Genomic DNA, 22,110 nt, shown 5'->3' on the forward strand with positions numbered 1-22,110 from the left:
ACACACATAGACCTAAGCTGTACCCCAATGTGGTCCTCCAGGCAGCTGCAAGCTCCCCTTAGCCATGGACAGAGGGAGCTCAGCACCACCCACCTTCTCTGTGTGAAATATCTCAAAGTTTCTGATTCGTGAACTCATTGGTTGTTTGTTTCTGGTTTGTGCTGGCTTTTTTTTTAGGGGAAATCTTTTGGGGCTTTTCCATTTGTACAAAGATTGCATAAGCTTCATTTGCTTAGGAGAAGAGCCCCTACTGGCAGGGTCTTCTAGACAGACCAGTCCCTCAAGTGCAAGGACTCACCCATCTGTATCTCCTGGCAGATCTCTGTTCCTATTTTTGGAAACCCAAGTTCCAGTTCCCCTTACGGATCACAGCTTTTGCAACCTGATAACAAAACTACTTTTCCTCACATAAGGCCAGAATCCCTGCCCTGCCTTTCTCACAACACAAAGAGCACGAAAAAAAATGGAATGGCAAAAGAGCATCACAGAAGCCCTATTATTGTCTCTCCCCCAGTGCTACATGAAGGACAACAGAACAGTGCCATTCTGTACTAGAAATGCTGGAAAAAAAAAAAGTGAAGGACAACTTTCTGTACAAGAAATGCTAGGGGGGGAAAAAAAAAAGGAGATTTCCTTCTTTCCTTCTCTTTGATTAAAATAGTCACCATGCAATCACAAATAGCCAGTGGGGATGAGACACTTTTGAGAACACCCTAGCATGGAGACTTCGGATTAGCCATTTGATCTGGGACATTTGGTGCATACAGTACACTTCTTTTTAGTGAATCTTCTCTATATATTACTTTTCTCTTACATGAATAGAAAACACAGCTACACAGCAGCAAGACCGTGAGGAACTGCCCCTTATACTGAACATACTTGGGCCATTGCTGACTTTTGATTCAGATCTAGGCTTTGAATGTTTTTGCCTACAAAATAGGGCCAGTGAGATAGAGAGAGGGAGCAGTACAATTGCTGGTTCAGATAGTATTGCCCCATTATGGTTAAAGGTCTAGCTTAAACCTTGTAATGAACGGGTACTTGAAAATCAGACACACTCTTTCCTGCTCCTTGTTGTTATTCCCTGTCTCATGCAGCCCATATATAAAGGTATCTGACTTGCTAGAAAAGAAGTGAAAAGATTAATTTGTTAAGTTAAATATTCACATCTCCCAGAAAACATAGAGGAAGTCACCTGAAGATCATTTATAATGGGCAAGTTGCTGAGGAACCCTCTAGAAAAAAAAAAAAAAAAAAGGATAACTGCAAATCCATGACATGGAGGATTTCTGACAAGGGATGAATCATCTCCTTCCCCCCCCGCCACACACCTGGAATTAGGACTGCTGACGGATAACATCCTGTCACACGGGGACTCTTTTTCCATTGACTTCATCAGCAGCCGTTACAAACCTTGGGGTCAGGTTATCCAGAAAGGATTCCAGAGCATCCCTACGAGGGCTGTGATAAGGCGCTGTGATAAGGAAGGGGATTATAGGGCCTCACCGTCCTCCTGGGGAACACCAGACAGATTTGCAAAGTCAATATTGCTCTGCTGATCAACACCGGCACGAGAGCTGGCTTAAGAGTGCCTTACAGGAGGATTTTCCATTTGGTTTAAACTCGGAAGGTAAACTAATTACGTGAATGAATGTTTCCGGCTGGGCAATATCAACCATCCGAATGCATTTAGCCGAGGAACTATTAAATACAGTATATCTTTAGCATCACAGGAGACAATAACTTACCCTGCATGGCAGCTAATCATTGCTACCTCAGCTCTGCCCGCTCAGCCCCTTGGAGTCCCAGCCACTCATCACCAGGCCATTCGTGCTCAGCCATGCACGCAGCCATCTCCAAAGAGACACAGCCCCCTAATTACCACCTCTCCTCTCGCTTACCCCGCTGTTTGGTGTATGATTCAATGCTAAAACAGATCTCGGCAGCACAAGAAGCCTGTCTCACACTCCCTCTCATTTAACGTGGTGGTTCTTGGTTGTAATCCACTCCGAGGCACAGTCGTTCATCTGCTGCAGGGAGTAACGCTGTTTTGGCAAACATCCTCATGGGAATATGCACCATCAGCAGCGCTGTTGCTTTAGGTCAACCTACAAGCTTTAAAAAGATGATGCAAAAAGGGTTTCGATTTTCATAGGCATTGAAGGGTCTTACGGAAGCTACTCACACCTGTAGAGATAGTTTTCAATGACATAGTTTTCAAAGATTTGCCTTAAATTCTTGAATTTGTAGGTAACCCATGGCATGGCAGGTTGGCTCTTGGCTCAGTGTTGGTCCTGCAAAGCCACCTGGGTGCCACCACATCCCAAATGCCTGGTCTCCAGGTTGCTGTATAGCTATTGCCTTATACCACTGCCTCAACAAGGTCTGCGTGATGCTTTCAGGACAGATGACCAACACCATTTTACCAATTTTGTTTCTCCCTTCCGGCTCAGGAAGAAGAAAGGATGCAGAATTTATCAGAAGAGCTTTAAATAGCACCTCCTTCTTTCTTAGATTCTCTTCTTCCCCCTCTGCAGCCCATGGTCTGACCCCTCTTCTTGTCTCAGGGCTGAAAAGAATTTTCCTAACCTGTTATCCTTATTTTAGGCTGGAGTAAAGCTTTTTGTGCAGGACTGTTTCTGATGGGCAGCTGTAGCTCAGCACTGAGGATCTGTTTCTCATCGTGTCTCTTTGGACCTTGACATCACTCCCTGCAATTCCCAAAGCTTATTAGTGATAAAGATAGTAACATCCTGAATGTGCTAATAAATATTTGGATTTTTTTCAAAGCTGCTCTTAGATGTTTCTATTACTGTGGTCCTGGCTTTTTTCTTGGGTTTGTCTATAAAGGGACAATCAGGAAAGTTGATTTAAATTAACTATAGGCAGGAGTCTAATGTGAATTAGCCAAATTGCATTAAACCTCCCATTTCACAATTAAAGTGGCCTTAATATGACTTAGCCTTGGAAGAGAAGTAAACCAAATCAAATCAAAGCCACTTTAATTCTGACAGTTCCCACAAAGGGCTTTAATTAATGCAGTTTAACTAATCCACTTAAAAATTCAGATCAACTTTTTCGAGCAACTTCACGTAAACAAGCTCTTCCAATGGCTCTGCACCGAAATGATAGCTTTCATTCATAAGGTAAATCTGCACAAGTCTTACTCTGGTGGAAGTCCCACTGCAGAGGTTTGCACTTGGGTAACTGCATCAACCGAAAGAGTTGCATGAATATAAATCCAGAGCAGCTCAACTCCTTGCAATGCCTACCAGCTCCTAGCAACTGTGCTTTCATAGCATCACGCAGAAGAGAGGGGAAAAAAAAAAAGAAAAAAAAAAAAAAGGCTACCTCATCAATTCAAGGAAAAGGAAGAGAAAATGATGATGTGCAATCCCATCTCTCTCCTTTGGTTAGCACAGAGGTCAGCTATGTTGGTAAGTAGCAGGTATAATTTGCCCTAGTGAGTCCTTGTACTGTATGCAGGAAGGCTGCAATCAGGCTGAGATCTATTTTAGGCGGGATAAGAACTACATTAGCACAAAGTTAATTTGCTTGAATGGGCCTTAAAACGGTATAAATTAGGGCATATAGTGATTTTGTCTTTTTTTTTTTTTTTTAAACACATGCCAGTTCTTGTTGGGGTCACGACAAAGGATAGGGCTTACAAATGACAAAAATCACAGAAGATAACATTGTCCAGAAATAAAATAAGATATAAAGAAAAGAAGATTATTTCAGCCAAATCAGACATTTAGTCAATTTGCAGTATATTTCATCAGTGTGCACATCAATCTGGCCCATTAACTAGTACGCCCTTTAATTCCTTCTGCCTTTATGAACAATTCCCTTTGTAGCTCAAATGCTTGAAGAAGGTAGTGCAGCCTCTTTTTCGGCATGAATAGGGGTGTTTGACTTTCTCAGTTAGCTGAACGTCCTTCAGCAGGGGGTTCCCTGAGGCACACAGTATTCCTTGGCTTGTTATCCTCGTTCCCTGCACCTCTACCCTGCAGGGAGAGCCAGCTGAAGAGTTTCCACCAGGTTTCTTCATTTTTTCCCAAAGCTTGCCAGTCTGACAGCTTGAAACATCATCCTCCCCCCCCCCCCTTTTTTTTCCTTTTCTTTCTTTTTTTTTTTTTTTTTTAAAGAATAAAAAAATTTTGGCTACTCCAAAACGCCCTTCTCAGAAAGTAACTCAGGCAGATGTAATGCTCTAGCAGCACTGCACACAAATAAAATATTCCCAGTGAAAAAAAAAAAAAAGTGCCAGCATCACCTCTGCTGGATCAAAAGTTATGTCAAAGATGATATCAAAGCATGAAAATCTGCTTGCATAAAAAAGCCAAAAGCCTGAAGCCATCCCAACCACCTTCAAACAAGCCGGGAGTCTGCACAGGCAGAGCTGCTGCACAGCAGTGATGGATTAAGAGGCAGTGCAATTTCTAGCCAAATTCCTTCAGCTGCTGCCATCTTCACTCAGAGTTGTTTTCAAACTGTGAAAAGTTTAACTTTAGGGGAGAAAAAAAAAAGCCATTGCACAGTGTTGAAAATCCTGCTTGATTCAGAGACTCAGCTCCCGTCAGGTAGAGTTTCCTTTAGGGCAGCAGAAGCAGGAGATGTCCTGTCCCAGCCAGTGCCGCAATCTGTAAGGGAACGGATTTCTGTACAGATTTTGCAGGTGTGGGGAGCAGCTGGCTTCAGGGATGGGTAATAGGGTACGCAGCCCTCCAGCTCAGCATCATTAGCTCAGGCACCACGCGGGCAGGAGGAACCTGCAAGTTGCTTGCTCCGATGGAGCCTGTTATTTATTCACAGCAGCACCTGCCTCACAGAAGATGCTTTCCAAGCCTTTAAAAAGCATCATCTCCTCCTCCTCCCCCCAGAAAAAAAAAATATTTAAAAAATTGCAGTCTGACCAACAAGCCACAACTCAGGTATCTTTGAAACAATTTTACCTGGGGACCAATTTGATTTGCTGTATGTGACACAGCAGCAAAGACTGCTGAGTCCCTAGTGGAGCCATGAAGCCGTGTTATTCTCAGGCAGCAGGATGACTTCAGCTGAATGTTTCAGCTGGAGAATTGGCAGTGGATGTCCTGGGCCCAGTAGTGGCCACCTGTAAGCAGAGGTGGCCCAAGGGACCAAGCATCTCCAGTGCTTCTGGGCGCTGCTGCTATCCCATCAGTTTGGCCTTGCTGCCTTCCTGCTGTGGCAGGCGCTGTGTGGTTCAGTGATATGCAATTGTCTCTGTCATTTCTCTAAAAGGGTGGGAGCTCATCCTCCCACAGAAGCAAGGCAACCTCTCTGTGCAACCTTCCTCCTGGATGCTCTGCCCTCGCAAAAGGAGAACTGGGGGTCCAGGGATGAAGTGGGGACCAGCTTGTGACATGTTCCTGAGCTTAGTGGCCAGCTCAGCCACCAAATACATGAATTCTGCTATTTGCATTTTTGCAGTTTAATATTTGTGTTCTGTCATTTTATCCTTAGATTGTCAATGCAGGGGGATAATTGGTGTTAAAGTCTGGGGCATCCTGATAACTTGCAGGTGATCAGCTGCAGTTTTGTCTGCATAGGTCCTGCACAGAAGTCCTGAAGCAGCTGGGGCAAAAAGCGTCTTGTGCTGCCCCATAACGAAGAAAACAGCATATATCTTCTTTGCACTGTTTCTCTCTTCCCAGTAGGACTGTCAGGTAGCACTTATTTGCAAACAATAATACTGACAGAGGAGAGATACATGTAGCTACTTATGGCATTTATAGGGGAAGACAGCTTTCCCCTGCCCTGCCCACCTGCAATCCTTGCAAAATCTTACTCTTCACCCATTTAGGCAGAGTTGGGAGCATTTCACAATGAAAACACTTTTTTTTTTTTTTTTTTTTCTTTCCCAGTTCTGAAACATGAGAATGAAAAAGCTAAAAATGATGTAAATGATGTTTCTACACATTTATTATTATTATTATGTACTGTTGGGATGGAAAAAAGGTATTTCTCATTATGATTAATGCTGATGCATCATTTCCTTGGGGGTGTTGATGCTCCCATTACTATACCATTCACTTTTTCACTCCTCTCCTATAGTACTGCTCCTTCACAAACCTGGCTGGGTGCTACTCTTACTTTCACAAACCACATATAGACCAAGTAACTCCAGTACTGATGAAATGGGAACACAGTGTGATTTTTCACAGTTAAACTTCTAGCCTGAAGGGCTCTGTTTCCTTGTCCTTGTTATTGGTTTTCCCCTCCCTGCCGTACCTGGCTGCTTTGGGTATCTCTCCCAGTTTATCTGTGCTGAGAGCTGCACTGTCCTTTTTATCAGTTTATTTATCTCCATTTAAATACACACATTATAGTCTGATTTCCTTTTATTTCTTTATGTTGTTCATCTGTTTATGGCATCTTTGCAACTTGCTATGTCAGCAGTATCCAGCTCCTATTATTCTTACAACACCTGAGATCCCCTGAAAATTTGTTGGTCTTTTAAATCTAGAGTTTTGCTTAGATCTCCCAACATTTTGCAATATGTTTTCTTTAAAGAAAAAAAAAATCAAGCTGATAGGTATGATGTTTTGACCAATGTCCTATAAAGAAATGTATTTTTTTACATGAGTGAATAATGGGAATGGTATGCTTGGTAATCACACTACTGGTGCACCATCTCCTATTTGGCATTACTAGTAAGCAAACGAAGCCAGGCTGTTGAAGAGTGTGTCACAATATTGGAAAGCCTAATTTGGAATTTCAGCCTCTTAAGTCTAAATTCTATTTACTAATATTTCTGGCATCTTAGTATGTGGTTTCTGAATACACAAACTATTGCCAGTTATGCATGAAAACCAGACTTTCACATAATCCATGTGAATAATTGGCTGAATGGTGGTACTTTTGTTGTTGTTGCTTGTTTTTATATATATTTGTTATTTCTCCATATACAAAAAAAAAAAAAAAAAAAAGAAATGTTCCAACAGTCCAATCAGAGACAGCATCAAATAGCTCTGTCTGGATAAAGTTGTTTCCAAACCTTCTCGAATTTGGGATTTTTTCCAGACCTATTTAGCAATTCTTTTGAAAAGCAATAATAACTTGAATGTGCACACATGCATGTGAAAGTGCAGTTTATGAACATAGCCACAGTTATTAAAATATATTTTGTGAATAATTCTCATTGACTCCTGAAAAATCCTCATAAAAAATCCCTCATCAGCTGTGGAGATAAAAAAAAAAAAAAAAAAAAAAAAAAGAGAGAGAGAGAAGAAAAGAAAAGGAAAGAACAATTTAATAAAAATTTGGGAAGTCCTGGAAGAAACCACATTTGTAGAACCAGATATTGTTACTATCTGGTTCCCGTGCTTAGGTACTGTGGTGAAAAACCTTGACAGTGTCATTACATTGTTTACAATTACCTTAAAGAAGGCTATAGTGAGGTGAAGATCAGGCTTGTCTCCCAGGCACTAATTGACAAGACAAGGGGGAATGGTTTCAGGTTGTGCCAGGGGAGGCTTAGGTTGGATATTAGGAAAAATTTCTTCACTGAAAGGGTGTGAAATATTGGAGCAAACTGCTCAGGGAAGTAGTTGAATCACCATCCCTGGAGGTCTTAAAAAAAAAAGTGTAGATGTAGAGCTTAATGACATGGTTTAATGGTGGACTTGACAGTGCTAGGTTAAAGGGTTAAAGGTTGGACCAGATGGTCTTAGAGGTCTTTTACAATGTAAATGATTCTATGATTCCATGATCTAATTAGGGTAGTGTATTATTATTATTATTTTTTTGTTAACCTAATGCAGGCTTTTTTTTTTTCTTTTTTTTTTTTTTTTTTTTTTTTTTTTTCCCCATGTGTTCAAAAAATGTCATTTACTTAAATGGGTATTTTGTTCAACTTGAAAAATATTATTTATTTTTTTAAAAGGAAACCTAGATCCATAGAAACAAGGAGGTGGAAGAAGAATAAGGTAAGTTGTCCTCTTGGCTTCCTTTCAGTGAGTGCTACTGTCAAAAGCTGAGATGTCAAGATCCAGAAGAGCCTGGATTTTGGTGTAGAGTCCTCTGGGAGCAGGAAAACATGGACACAAAGCTATGCTGTGGCTGAGGTAGGGAGGGCAGCCAAGGGAAGGGAGTGAGTGTAAATGCTGCCACACAACTCCCATTTGTTTGTCACGGACCAGTGCGGGGACAGACAAAATGCTTGGGAAATGTGAAACAAAATGTCGCTGCTCCAAGTGGAACCAGCTCAGCTTTCAGCTTGTTCTGACTCACTGGATTCAACCCAAATTTCTAAGTGCTTTTGCATCAAATTCTCTCTAAAACCGCATGTCCAGCTGCTAATAAGCCGCTTCCACTCCTGATCTCCCTCGCTCCATTATGTGGTAATGCTTCGCTGTTCCCATGTTCTATTCGTGCACTTTCCTCCTGGTATTTTTTCAGCAACCTTTAAAGAAAATGAAGACCAAGATGGAGCCCTGTGGAGACAGCCACTGTGATCCACTGCCAAGGCAGGGCTCTCTGTGTGTAGCCTCGCCCAGCTGCCATTTTCTTGTGAGCCTCGATTCCATCCTTCCCAGGGAGTGGGACACAAAGGTTTGGATGCTGCTCTGGCTTGTGACTAATGCGCAAGCAGGTGGGAGAGAAAGTATATTTCCAGTTCCCCAAGCCATGGGGCAGCTGGGAGCCAGGAAGCTGATGTACGAGTGCCATGGGCATGCTAGAGCTCAATGGCCCAACAGCTGGGGGCTGGCAGCTGTTCCAGGGGCAGCATCTGCTGTGCTTCAGGGAAGGAGTGGGAGAGTCAGCACTGACCACCTGGAAGGACTGTGCTTATTTCTTCCTCCCCTGTTCCTGTTGCTGTTCCAGAATCATCGCCATGTCCCTTGGCTCTGGCTGCTCTAAAAAAAGAGCCCCTTGTCCTCCTGGTGGGTAAGTGTCTCCTCTCATACATGTACCTGTTTGCGTGGGGCAACAGATGATGCGTTGGAGCTGCACTGTGCCTGAAGCTGGGTCTCTGCAGATCAGCAGGAGGGGGTGTTAGATCCTGTGAGGAGCTTTGTTTTTGTTTTCCTTCAGTTCCCTCAGATCTGGAGAATTCTGAATAATGAATGCAGCATTTGCAGGCTGGCTGAATTAAGCAGTGTTCAGCTTAATTAGGGGGCTGGTTATTCAGGGAGGAAATCAACGCCTGCCTTAGGTATGCACTCCAACGTGCAGTGCAGGAGAAGGTAGGCAAAGACCTGCCTGCAGACAGCAAACCAACTGCAGGTGTCCACTTGCCCCCTTTGGACAACCAAACATGCCCACAGCCCCTGTGCTTGCACAGATCTCTAAAGTGGCTTTTTACAGCATCGTTTCCTCAACATTCAATAGCTTCCTGCCTGGTCCCAGGTTAAGATTTATTATTCATATTACAACATCACTTAAGCATCCTGCACTGGCTGAGCTGAGAGTTACCTGGACCATAAAGATGATCCTAAAGTAAACTTAAAAGCTTAGGCTGAGTGTATCCCTCATTAGAAAATGAGGCTGTGGTAGTTTAATATCTTCTAGCTGAGCAGTTGTGACCTCAGAGGCATTTCAGGTTGACAGGAACAGGAAATTTCCATTTCCTACATAAGCCTGGATGAAAGTAAAACCCCCAAAGCCTTCTGCCAAACATATCTAAATTTTCCCCTATATGTGCCAGTAGGGAGAGCGAGGCTTCATTTGCTGGTGTTTGAGTGTGTGATAAGTAAGGCCTTAGGTAAGTTATTTCTTACTATCCCTAATAGTAGATTGCAGATAACAATGGAATTTGTAGGGTATTTAAATAGCTACAGACAATTGGAAACCTACTGTGGAAATCTCAGGTGTAAGCTTTTGGGGAGCCAGAGACCCAACTTCTCTCTGTGCAGCATCTGTACAATGGGATCCTGAAGGAAGACTCAATATTGGTGTATTTGAAATGAGGGTGCCTGTTCACAGCCTTCAGCTCTCTTGTTTCCTCCAAGGATTAAACTGTTTTTCTAAACATTGCAAGTTCTCTTTTTTACTCCTGGAGGTCTTGTGCCTTTTGATTTTCATTAACAGTTTTGTATTAGCTTGCAGCTTTCCGCCAATCTCTTGTTTTTAGCCTTGGAGGGCAGTTTTTGGTCCCCAGCACATGCTTAAATTTTCTAAGACACTGAAGAATTTAAAGCTTGTAAGGGCAACCCTGTTGACACCGGTGGAAATAGTCAAGTGCCCAAGTAAGGCATAAATTTAAAAGCCTTATTGAATGGATTTAATTCTGGAATAATGCTACAGAAATAGGGCAAGTTGTCTAGATTTATACTGGGTGTTGGGAAGCAAAATCGGGACTTAATTTGCTTTACTGGAAGCATCTCTAACACCTTAATAGATAGGTGCACTGCTGTATAAATGCAGTTAATGAGCATGATTTGGGACTTCCTATACACTGTACTTTTGAAAGCTTACTGTAAGATATTGCAGTTGTAGCAGAAATTGCAGAAAGCACCACGTCCCCATGGTACATTATGTGCAGTACTTCCCAGTGGCAGTAAATGTTCTGACTTAATCAAAAAGATCACATTTCTTTCTATTACCACCTGCCTGGAGAAGCTAGAATAACTTTTGGCCAAGGAATACATTAGTTTAAATCTTAAATTTCAAAGCTAAATTGCACAAAGACTTGCAGATGTGATTCATATGTCCCCCATTACTTCCAATTTCTTCCTTTTTCTCCTGCTAACTTAAATTTGTGTGAGAAATGTAATGCTGCCAGCAGTGACCGTGCCCAGTGCGAGCAGGCCCGGCCCCGGCCCAGCGGCCTTGCAGGCTGCCTCCTGCCATGGGAGTCCCTTCAGCTCCTAGCAAATCATGGAGCCACTCTCTTCCCTCTTGCAAATTATCCCCAAACAGCTCCAGTTTTTAAATTTCTGCCTTCCGCTGCTTGCAAGGTTCATGAGGTGCTTTCTGTGGGAGTCAGTTAGCCTTCGGGCTCTTCCCAACCCGAGCAGCTTTTGGCTTTTGGCAGTTTTGTCTCTGTCTGCCGAGTCCCCATTTGGTGAGGTGGGGATAACGCTGGTCACCCACCCACCACACGCACCTGTTGTGAAGATTTATGAAGTGATATTTGCAAAGTGTAAAACATTATTTATGCCAGGGGCTGTGATCTATCGATAACAAATGGGATAAACATTGGGTGGTTAAATATTTAAAGCACAGTCTTTGGAACTGGGACATCTGTGGCCTTTCCCAGCTCTGCTAATGGCTTCCTGCCTTTTTCAAGACAAGCTATTTCACTGTTCCTGCCACTCATCTCCCCCCAGCTCTTCTATAATACATCCATCTATTTTGTGAACGCTGTGGTGAGCACTGCTGTGATTAGGTGCTGGCTGAAAGGTACACTGTTGTCTTCAACACTCATAAGATCCTCAAAACTTTGGACAGAAGATTTCAGCCCAGTCTGAATCCAGACATGAAAAGGAAGAGCAGGTCTTCCACCAGCCACGTTCAGCTTTATTGCAACTCCAAACTTTCCTAGTACTTTCTAGCCTCAGTATTACATCCGTTATTTACCTTGAGGTGCCAGGGCTGTTTTAGGGGTCACTATGTCATAGCTTTGGGAAACATTTGGCTGAAGACAGTGATAGCTATAGGAAGTGCAATGACCTGAGACCGAGGAGGTGGCTGAGGATAGAATATTTAAGTATCCCTTCTGCTCTTAAACTCTGATTTGGTGAATATAAAACAAACATGCATTCCCATAGCTTTGAGAGTAAGCTGTTCCACCTTTAAAGGTGGAACAGCCTTTTTAACCCTTTTGTTTGTTTTTTTTTTTTTTTTTTGGATCCTGGTTGGCGTATTTCCCCTAACTTGTCTGTGCAGGTACATAACCAGATACCTGTCCCTTTTGTATCATATTGAACTACTGATAGAAAAGAATTGCTGTAGACATAATCTCCAACAGTTTCTCCAACAGAATAGTGAACATGGATCCAGTCAAACTGATGGAGTAGCCCCAACTCCAACCGTGAGAAATCATTATCTGGCTGTCATGGCTTATGTGACGCCCTGCTGTAACTCTTTAGGACTGACCCATCTTTAGCAGAACCTCCTATTTCCCCATGTAAAATGTCCTCATTCGGTCATTTACTTATGCAAGTACATTCCTTGCCCTGGTAGTACATCTTAGTCTGCTGTCCACTTACCTGACCATGATCCAGTGGAATACTCAGCACAGTCATCTTTTATAAATCCCATCCAGGGCACTTTCATGGCAACATTACTTGATGGTTCACAGCACAGAGCACACTCTGTCCCTGGTACCAGCTTCTGACTCAACTGCAATGTGCGTATTTTGAGACGGAGGATTTTTTCTGCAGTACTTAATGTTCGGAGAGAGTTTAATCAAGAAACATGAGTAATTGGCATTAACATTCACTTCTGAGCAAGAGAACAGCTTTGATAGCATCTATACTCATTAGACTTTTCACTCTAAACACTATTCATTACAGTGAGCGCTCTTTGTATTGGCTTATGCTTGGTAAATACAGCACAGATTCTGCTCGGCACAGAAGTATGACTTGAACAAACACTCTGTGGTTACACAAAAGTAAAAAGTTTTAAATGTCAAAATGAAACCAATGGAGCACTGCAGGTGCTTTGAGAAAATTTCCAGGCACTCTGCAACACAACACAAAAACCTGCAAAGACAGGACACAAGATTTATTTACTGGCTGCCTAATTGTAATGAGTAGGATTGATCTTGTTCACGTACTGAAACGAATCCTTGGGAAATCTGGTGATAACAGCTGCAACTTGAGAGGCTGGAAGGAAAGTTTGCTGAAGTGCACTGCTGGAGCCAGGACCACCTTACACAGTGCTGGAGCATGAACCATGCCAGCAACAAGATGGGAGGGAGGGAGACAGGTCTTGGTTCTTTGCTCTTTTGCCTGCTTATATCAAAGTCATGAACAAATGGGTACCAGTCACCAAGGTGAAAGTATAGGCATGTCTGCACCACACTCCCTGTCCTCCTGCTGCCTGTATTAGTGCAGGCAAGAGACATTTAAGCCCCTTACAGTCTCTGTTTACTTTTTTTAATGCATCCTCACTACAGATGTATGAATAAGTGCTTCCTCTGTTCACTGTGGAAAAGAAGCACACAGAGTAATGCTGATTTTCAGCTAGCTTATAAAATAACAATAAGAATATTGTGTTACTGTAACATCTAGAACGGCCTGAGGGCAGAAGATAGGAAGTGTGTTCAGTGTCAATTCACCCTTTCTCTCTGTGATTAAATTTGCACCGAAATCAAGTAGTTCAAAGTCTCAATTTGTTTAATGAGTTGACTTGACACATAGATCATTTTCTCTTTTAGCAATTACCCTGAAAATGGAGATGGCAGGAGCCTTTATTTTCATATCTATCAATACAAACAGACTGGGGAACTGTTTCTCCTGTGTTATCATACTTAACGATTTCATAATTTTAAAGCATTTCCCAGGTATTGTGCCTCCTATTAATTCAAGTAATGCTAGCAATGCTCATGTTGAGTGAAGTACAAAAATGTCAATTGCTTTATGCCAGCATTTGAGGATAATGTGCTAATGCAGGAACTCTTGGTTCCCAGTTGCCTGCTGTGACCATCTGACCTGAGTTTTGACTCTTTGCCGCATCCTGTAGGGTGATCTGCACTAGCCAAATCATTTCAAAGGGTTTCAGCATCTTTATTTGGTCCATGGCTTTCTCAGTATGGTATAGCCAAGAGACAGAAAATCCTAGGGACAACTGCTCATTTAGGAACAACCATTTGATAAATGCTGCCTTAGCAGCACCTTTCTAATGACTGTCATATGCCAATATCATACAAAATCATACCAAAAAAAAAAAAAAAAAAGCCCTAGTTGGGATCTCTATCCTTCACATAGGAATGCAGCCCAAAAAATAGTGCTTTGCTTTGTGTTTTTGCTGAGAACAGCAAAGGCTGTTCTCACTGAATGTGAATTTTGCCATGATCAAGATAATAGCATCTGAGTGCCCTGGACCAACTTTTTCCCTGCCACCTCTCTCCAGACAGAAAGATTTTTTCTCTTTCCTACCTTCCTTTTTCAAATCTGATCTGGGAGAATGGCTCAGAATTGTGAGTACATGAAACAAGCCTTTACCCTTCTACTTACAGGTGAGAGTGCTGCCGTGTCTCACTTGTAACTCTTATTCCCTGTCCCCAGATCTTTCCCATCCTGAAAACTGCCACAAGGCTTTTGTGGGATAACACTTGCAGTATGTCCGTGCTAGAGTGGGACATACTGATGCCATTTTCCTATTGCCTATCATCATCATCATCAAAGGGTCTGTAGGAGAGACAGGAGAGACACTTCCCAGGTATTGGTGGCCATGTTACCCTTTCCCTCCATGGTGTACACATCAATTTTCTTAAAAAACGGTTACTGTAGTAACAGCATAGTAAGAGTATAGCACTATTACTACTATTATGTCTGCTTCACAATAACAGCAACAAAACATGGGTTGGTCCAACCACATATCTTGCATTTCCATTGCCTCTTTCCTGCTTTTTCATTACTGGGGTAAAGGACAAAGATAAGAGATGTATAAGATGTATGGACAGGAAGGACCAACACAAAGCCTTAAGAACAGAATTAGAGATCTGTATATAATGAAAATGGTTAGGGACTGTCTAATAGACATTTAGTCTGAACAGTGATGGATAAGGAGTTTTAGCTGCAGTGCTGTGAATGCTAAGGAGAGGAGGAAAATAAGTGGCAGAGAATTTGTGGTAATCCAGTTAGCCAGAAGGGACCTCGGCTCAGCATTTCAGACCTCAGAAGCTCATTGGAACAAGGTGGATACTCACATGAACAGGCTTTCTTGGGGATTCTTGAGTTTTCCTGGATGGAAATAACCCAGGAAGACCTTTGCATACTGGATTTTTGTCTTCTAGCTTCACTCCTAGCTGGAAATGGAAAGCAAAACAAAAAGAAGGATTTATTTTCCTTCAGCTGCCCTCAAACATTGAAATATTGAGTGAGAATTTAGCCTGTGAGTTTGCTTTAATCAATGCTAGTCTGGCTAAAATTGACACTTATAGACAAAGATTCATGTATGCTAGAAGAGAAAACAAGGCAAGCAAAAATAAACACTATTGATGATGATCACCAAGCAAAAAGTGGATTTTATTTCAGTTATACTCCTATATTTTATACCTCCTAGATGAAAGTTCACATTAGTAGTCAGAGCTAAGTTTGTAGAGCTTAGTTCACAGTAAGGAGCTTGGATAAATGACCTGATTTGTCAGAAGTTAGAGCACTGACTTGCCATGAAAGCAATGGAAATATCATGTACAGAGTGCCTACCAAACCAAAGTTTTAATTAGTTGTTAACTTCTTCTGATCCCAGTGTCTTTGAAATGTCTTCTGACATGTCTTCAATGTTTCAGTTTGGTTTACTTGTAGAGGAATAGTAAATGATCCCAAGCATGATCCAAGTGTTTTGTCACTGGATCTGGAACAAATGCAGCCAAAAAACATGTAGAATTTTCTTCTGCTTCTATGCTGACAGGAACAAACTTAAGAAAATAAGAAATCTTTTGTTTATTCATGGAGCTCATCCTAAACAGAGAAAACTGTGAAGGGAGAATAGTTGAAACTAAGTATGATATAGGATGTGTTTCCAAGACTAAACACTGGCTCATACTGAGAAAATTAGTCTTTAAGATTATGTGAAACCATGTCTTCTGACACCTTCCCTGAGTGTGCCAATGGTAGATATTTAACTCAGGCATTCAACTCTGAAAAAGTCAGAATAGTCTTTTTATGTTGATCAGTTCCATTTTGGCTAAAAGAACCTAATTCACTAAAAAGAGATGGAGAAATATTGCATACCAGCATGATAACCTTGTGTGACAGCGTAGTCGTGATAAATACACTACACATGTAGAAGTTCAGTCTGATACATAGTCTGGACCAAAGGGTTCTCTCGTAACGTAATGATCTATTGTATTGCCCAGCCAACTGGAGTGGCATTAAAATGAATTATACCAGACTCCTGGTTGGGAAATTGTCTAGTCCATTATTTTTTAAGTACAGATTTCTTAAAGGGCAGAAGGAACCTTGGAGAGAGAGAATGAATTGGAAACAAATTGTAACCGTGACATTCTGCCCTCTTTCCTCTTCTTCCCATTTTTTGGCAATTAGGGCATTATTTCCTCTAGCCTGTCAAGGACCGTTAGGGCTTGAAAAAGGCTTTTCAGTCTTTTCCTTTGTTCTGACTTGTAGAAAGGGAAGAAAAGAGTTGTTTATTCTTCCATACCTGCACAGTTATCTCTGTGCTTACTTTTTCTTGTTATAAATCATTTTGTGACACAGTTTTGTAAAACGAACACAAGAGATGGGCCAATGGGTTGCCCTGGTTATATCCTTAGTATTTTATCTATCATATTGCCACAAACCGTGATGTGATGTGATGTACTGTTCAACCAATTTCTATGTTCACATATTCCTGTGTATTTCTAATAATTTTATTTCTTCATTTTTTTTTTACTCAGCTGACTCCTGTGTGAGCAGAACTCTAAGTTGTCCAATTAATCCATTCTTAAATTACTAGCTCATTATTATTATTATTTACTTTTTATTTTATTTTATTTTATTATTATTTTTTTTTAATAGGATCCATACTTTTAAATATCCTACTGATTCTGTTGTGCATTTCCAATTGGGTAGTTGTCACACCTCTGGTATTTCTGCTGCAGCAAGAAAACGTTTGAGAACCATCATAAATATGCAACATGTTCTTTTATAATAGCTAGTTCTCTCATAATATCAAGTAGGATAATCCCCCAAAAGACACAATGATATTGGCTTATCTGAGATATCCAGTATGACAACGCAATTTTGACGGTATACAACTCTGCAGATCCTGACTTTCCCACACTGAGCACACATGCAGGTGCTGAGTGGTACTGTGTGAGTTCAGCAATTCACAGCATTATTTGGTTGCCATCTACCTCCTCATTTACCCCTACCCCTATTTGGCAAATGAGCTCTTACAGGCACTAGCTTTGTATGTTGATTTCTCTGGCCTTTAGGAAAGTGAGCAACTCAGCATGATACCCTGATAGGCCAGGTGCCAGGCGTTGGTGAATCACTCTTAATCTTGGATGTGCTAAACTCTTGAGGAGCTAATTGAATCTAAAGATGGAGGAGACTTGCCTATATATCATCTGGATTCAGTTCGTTTTAGATATACTAATCTGGAAAGCGCTCAGGTCACTGAGCCAAACCAAAATCAGAACCAAAAAATGGTTTTGATTTTGATTCTGTGTGAAGCCCTAATTTTGAACTGTGATGTCTAAGTCACCAGCAGAAATAAGACTTTATATGATTATAGGTTGGTTGCTTATTGCCATAGATGCTAAAAACATTGCTGCAAATACTGTTTTCTGATAGCTAATATTGCTGTCTGCACCACTGGCTCTTTCTTCCATGGTTTTATGTAAAGATTTCCATGTGCGATCCCTATGGAGTGATGATCAATTTATGCAATTTAATAATTACAAATAATTACATACTTCGGAGTTTTCAGTGTCAAGAGCAGCTGCTGATGAATCTACAAGCATAGAGTCTGTTTCCATGCCCTCCCAAGGCTCTCTTGGATCTGCTCAGTGATGTTAAGCACTTAAACAGCAGGGACTTTCTGGGAACAGTCCAGCTTGCTCTGGTATTAGGAGCCATTTAGCAAATGGTGATAACTAATTTAATTAAGATCAGATGCTAATGCCATTTGTGAAGATGATACCGTATGGACACTGGCCGACAGTTCTTTGGCTCTGCAGAAAGTGTCCCTGATTTTTGGAGTGCCATGACATACGTGCACTAACACACTGACAGAAATACACAATAAATAGCTCGAGTATTCAGTTTTTTGTTATTTAACCAAAGTATTTTTTCTTCTACCTGTCAGATGTCATCAAGTCCAGCAGTTTTATCATTCTTCAAAGGATTCATTCCCCAAATGACTGAAGCAAAATGATCAACATTCTGAAATTCTTGTCACTGTGTAACTTCAGTTTGGGTATTATTTACACACTTTGAATACTCAGAAGATTGGCCCAAATATATACTGATACTATACTGATAGTATAGTATCTACTTTTTTTGAGTCAATAAGGGGGTTCTGCTTTTCTGCTATTGTGGTTTATGCCTACAGAATCTATGGACCCTGGCTTCCATCTTCATTTTGTTAAAAAAATAGATCTTAATTCAACGATTTACAGGCCAAAATAAGTCTCTTTGTGCAATGTGCACGGATTTCAGCAAAACCATGGAGCTCACTGCCACAGAATAACATGGATACTAAAATTTCCTGTGGTTTTTAGAAGACATTAGATGGATTCATGAGACCTATTGTAATATTTTCTGACCGTCTAGCTATGGTGTTGATGACAAAGGCCTGATTTAGATAACTGTGATTATTTTTGTCAATCATGACTGAAGGCAGTTTGCATCATGGACAAGATTCAATGTATGCACATGCCCATACTTCTGCCTTTTCCACCCATCATGACTTCTGTGTAAGTGACAGCTGAAACAGTACCTGTGAGATTACTGGCAATGACTCATATTTTTACCACAATCAAAACTGACTGTTCTGCCTGATGATCTATAGACATAAGAAATAACACCAACATCTGTAAGTAGACTCCTGATGTTCCTTATCAGCAATGGGGATTGCAAGGACAGCAGGACCAGGCTTAACAGTAACCATACTATTTTGCTCACATTTTTTTCTCTGGTCAAGTTCATCCTTGGTGTTCTGGTGGTAGCAGTTGTTTATCCCCATGTGTTTCACTTGTAGACTTAGCACCTAGCAGTAACACTTAGCACACAGCTGGATGATGATTTCTTGTTTGACAGTTGAGAGCTCTTCGACATTTGCAGATATTATTGTCAGTGCTGGTCCTGATAAGAAGCCTTTTATAAATAACTGACAGCTTGCACATCTAGGCACGTCTTTAGTTGTGATGTTAGGTGTTTAGCAGGATTTGTGGATTCATAGAATCTGACAGGGATGGCAATGTAAGCATTTCTGCTGGGGTCCTGTTATGTATGAATATCTAAGAAAAATACTCAATTTTTATTTTCTATTCTCTGCATGGCTGCTTACAGGTACCTCCAGAGTGAGAGAAGGGGCATAGTTATAAATTTTGCCTTGTCTCTGCATCAGAAAGCTTTAAAATATTCTTGTTGATATACTGTACATTTGAAATCCCATGAAGTCTTGTCTTCTTTCTTTGTAATGAAGGAAGAACTAACAGAATCTTGACGTGATACCAAAATAGATGCGAGTTCCTGCAAATAGATTTTTAACTAAGTTTTAATTAATTATTTTATTTATTTATTTATTTTGTTAACAGATTGATTGTGTAGCTTTTGTGTGATTGAGTCAATACCTCATTTTATCAGATTTGTAAATACCCCACTCTGGTCCTCCAATGAGGTTTCCAATATAGTTCTGAGAGACAGGTTTACAAGCTCTACTTCCACAGCAAAGTTTTTCCTATCTTTTCCTCATTAAGGAGTAAGAGAAGGAGAAAAAAAAATATTTTTCACCTACCCGTTTCTCAAGCAACACCCCCCATTTCTGCAAACACAGAAGGATAGGTCCTTCTAGAGGTGAAGATGTTGAAACCATAGGTAATACTTCTCTGGACAGATGCCTTCTCATTTATTACAGATATATATATATGGATAGGCATCAACCATAACCTCTACTGTTTGTGGTCTTCCCAGAATTTTGTTGCTGAGATCCTTCAGAGAAGGGCACAGCTTTCTGCAATGTCTGACTTGCTACTGAAGAACTGCTGAGGTCAATGGACATGTGGCTCTAGCTCCAGCACTGAGACTTTGCAAAATGTGTTTTACACTCAGTAGAGGAACCTTCTTCTCATTCCCTCCACATTTAAATATTTAATTTTTAAAGCTTTCCTATTATAGAAAGGAGTATGGAAACACAATCAAGCTTTAAGAAACAGGGAAGATTAGATAATCACCATCGATGAGCAGCCATCCATCTGCACTTATGGAATGTGTAAATAACATGAAAGCACATTATGGCTGAAAAAGATCGAGGAGAAACACAGGCAACACAGAATCATATAGAATTAGGAGTCTACATAAGACATTCTTTCAAATTGCACATACCATTTCTGGAATTATTCACCTTTTCCCACTCAGTTTCCAGGGTCACCAATTTAAGAGTATCTGATTTAGCAGCAGAGTACGATGTTTGTTTGTTTGTTTGTTTTTTACTAAGCAACCCTCAAGGATTTTTAAGAAATAAAAACAGTGCTTAACAGCCCCAATTAGAGAGCAGAACTCTGTCTGCATGGCAAGTTGTTCAGATCTATAACATGAGAATGAAGCCCTGCCACAAGCAGCAGGGAGACCACAGGTAAGTGTTAAAGAACAGAATGGTTGGTTGCAGGGCAGGAATACACAATGCCAAAATGGCAATGGGATGTTCTAATTTTTTAAAATAAATCTGGGGTTAAACCTTTTCAGGTGAACAGCACTACACCAGTAAAGTGAAACAAAGAATTGCAGTGCTTAGTCCTAGAAGGTGAAAGAAGATATGCATAAAACAAATCCCTAATATTCACAGCAAGAAGAAAATGGCAGTAATTTTTTAGCTACGAGCCTAGGATGCTGCTGTCAAAAACTCTGATGACATTTGATGCAGTAAATGAGACTGGAAGGTAAATTCAGAGTCAACATTTCCCCTGGGGCTCCTGACAACTAGATGTAAACTAAAGGCCATCAGGAACCTCTGCCAGTGGAAGGACATGTCTTAGGACATGTGGAAATTGAGTTACCATTGGATAAATTGAGTTGTAAGAAATTAGTGTTCGTGTGTGCAGTCCTTTGAACTGATAGAGCAGACACCTGGTAAGGAGGGAGGGCTGAGAATCTGCAGGCATGTTTCTGGGCAGGCAAGTGCTCTGTCTTTGAGAACTGGGACCTTTGATTTTCCTAACAAAGCTAAAGAGCTTAGCAATAGGAAGATAAATGTGATCTAGCGAACACAAAGAGATCTGAATAGGCAAGAAGATTTCTGAGTGATGTGAGTAGAAGCCATTGAAAGGAACTTCCACAACCGGCCCTTAGATTGGCTGTGTTAGATGTCATCAGACTGATTGGGAAGGTAGTGTGTGTATGTGTGTGTGTGTGTCCTCAAAATACACACACTGACGGTGAAATCATTGAGGCAACTGCTTCAACTGAAATAGAGTTTTCTATCCCCCAAAAGCACAAGTGATTCCCCAGTGAGGACGAAATAGGAGATACCCAGCAGAATTTATAGAAGGTAAGAAGATCAAGTATGCGGTGGATGCAGTGATGTCTGGATAAAGGAGATAATATTATTAATTTGGAGAAGACAAATATTTGTTTCTGCTCAGAAATTGAGTTTCTGTAAGACCTGAGATTTAGAATAACCAGCAACTGTGCCACTTCTCTTGTGGGTGCTGAAAATTCTCTGGACTCCCGACTATACCATCCATATTTCTCTTTCCTAAAATGCATATTTAGTCTTTATTTTTACAAGGCTTTCAAATATTTTTTCACAGCTTTGTTAAACTGGGATTTATTGATAATGCAACATAAGGAAACTTTCAAAGCTCCCTTTTTTTTTCTGAGCACTTATTAATGGGTAAGAGGCTGCAAAGCCAAGTAGCATTGCTTTTTTGTCTCTGTCTGCATCTGTGCCAGAAATTCAGAATCATATTTTGATCCTGTATATATATATATATATATATATTACATTTATATTTATACCATGTGAAGACATTTTCCTCTACCTGATGACTGTTGTACTTAAAGACAGGGTTTTAGAACTGAATGGAAAAAAAAATGACCTCTATTTTGCTGTTTGCTCTTCATTCAGAGGACTGATTTCAGTAGGTGTTGCCTCTGATTAAAACTAGTGAATGTAACAGAACATCCTTTACAAGTAGGGGTGTAGAATAGCAAGCTAAAATTACCCAAATACATTTACTCTTCAAGCTAGGATTCAAAAGTCCTGAAAATCTTATTTATGTAATTTTTATTTCCCTTTAACCCCTTG

General features: G+C 40.8%; 1 long non-coding RNA gene across 1 annotated transcript in view; it reads left to right on the plus strand.

Annotated features, from left to right (window-relative positions):
• The first annotated feature begins 8,792 nt into the window (after nucleotides 1–8,792).
• LOC137851856 (uncharacterized) overlaps nucleotides 8,793–22,110 on the plus strand; it is a 90,820-nt gene continuing 77,502 nt past the window's right edge. Inside the window, exon 1 of the long non-coding RNA XR_011093542.1 lies at nucleotides 8,793–8,913. This is a non-coding gene — a long non-coding RNA (uncharacterized lncRNA). The remainder of the gene's footprint in view (nucleotides 8,914–22,110) is intronic.

This window comes from Anas acuta, chromosome 2 (genome assembly GCF_963932015.1).
Source record: "Anas acuta chromosome 2, bAnaAcu1.1, whole genome shotgun sequence".
Lineage (NCBI taxonomy): Eukaryota > Metazoa > Chordata > Aves > Anseriformes > Anatidae > Anas > Anas acuta.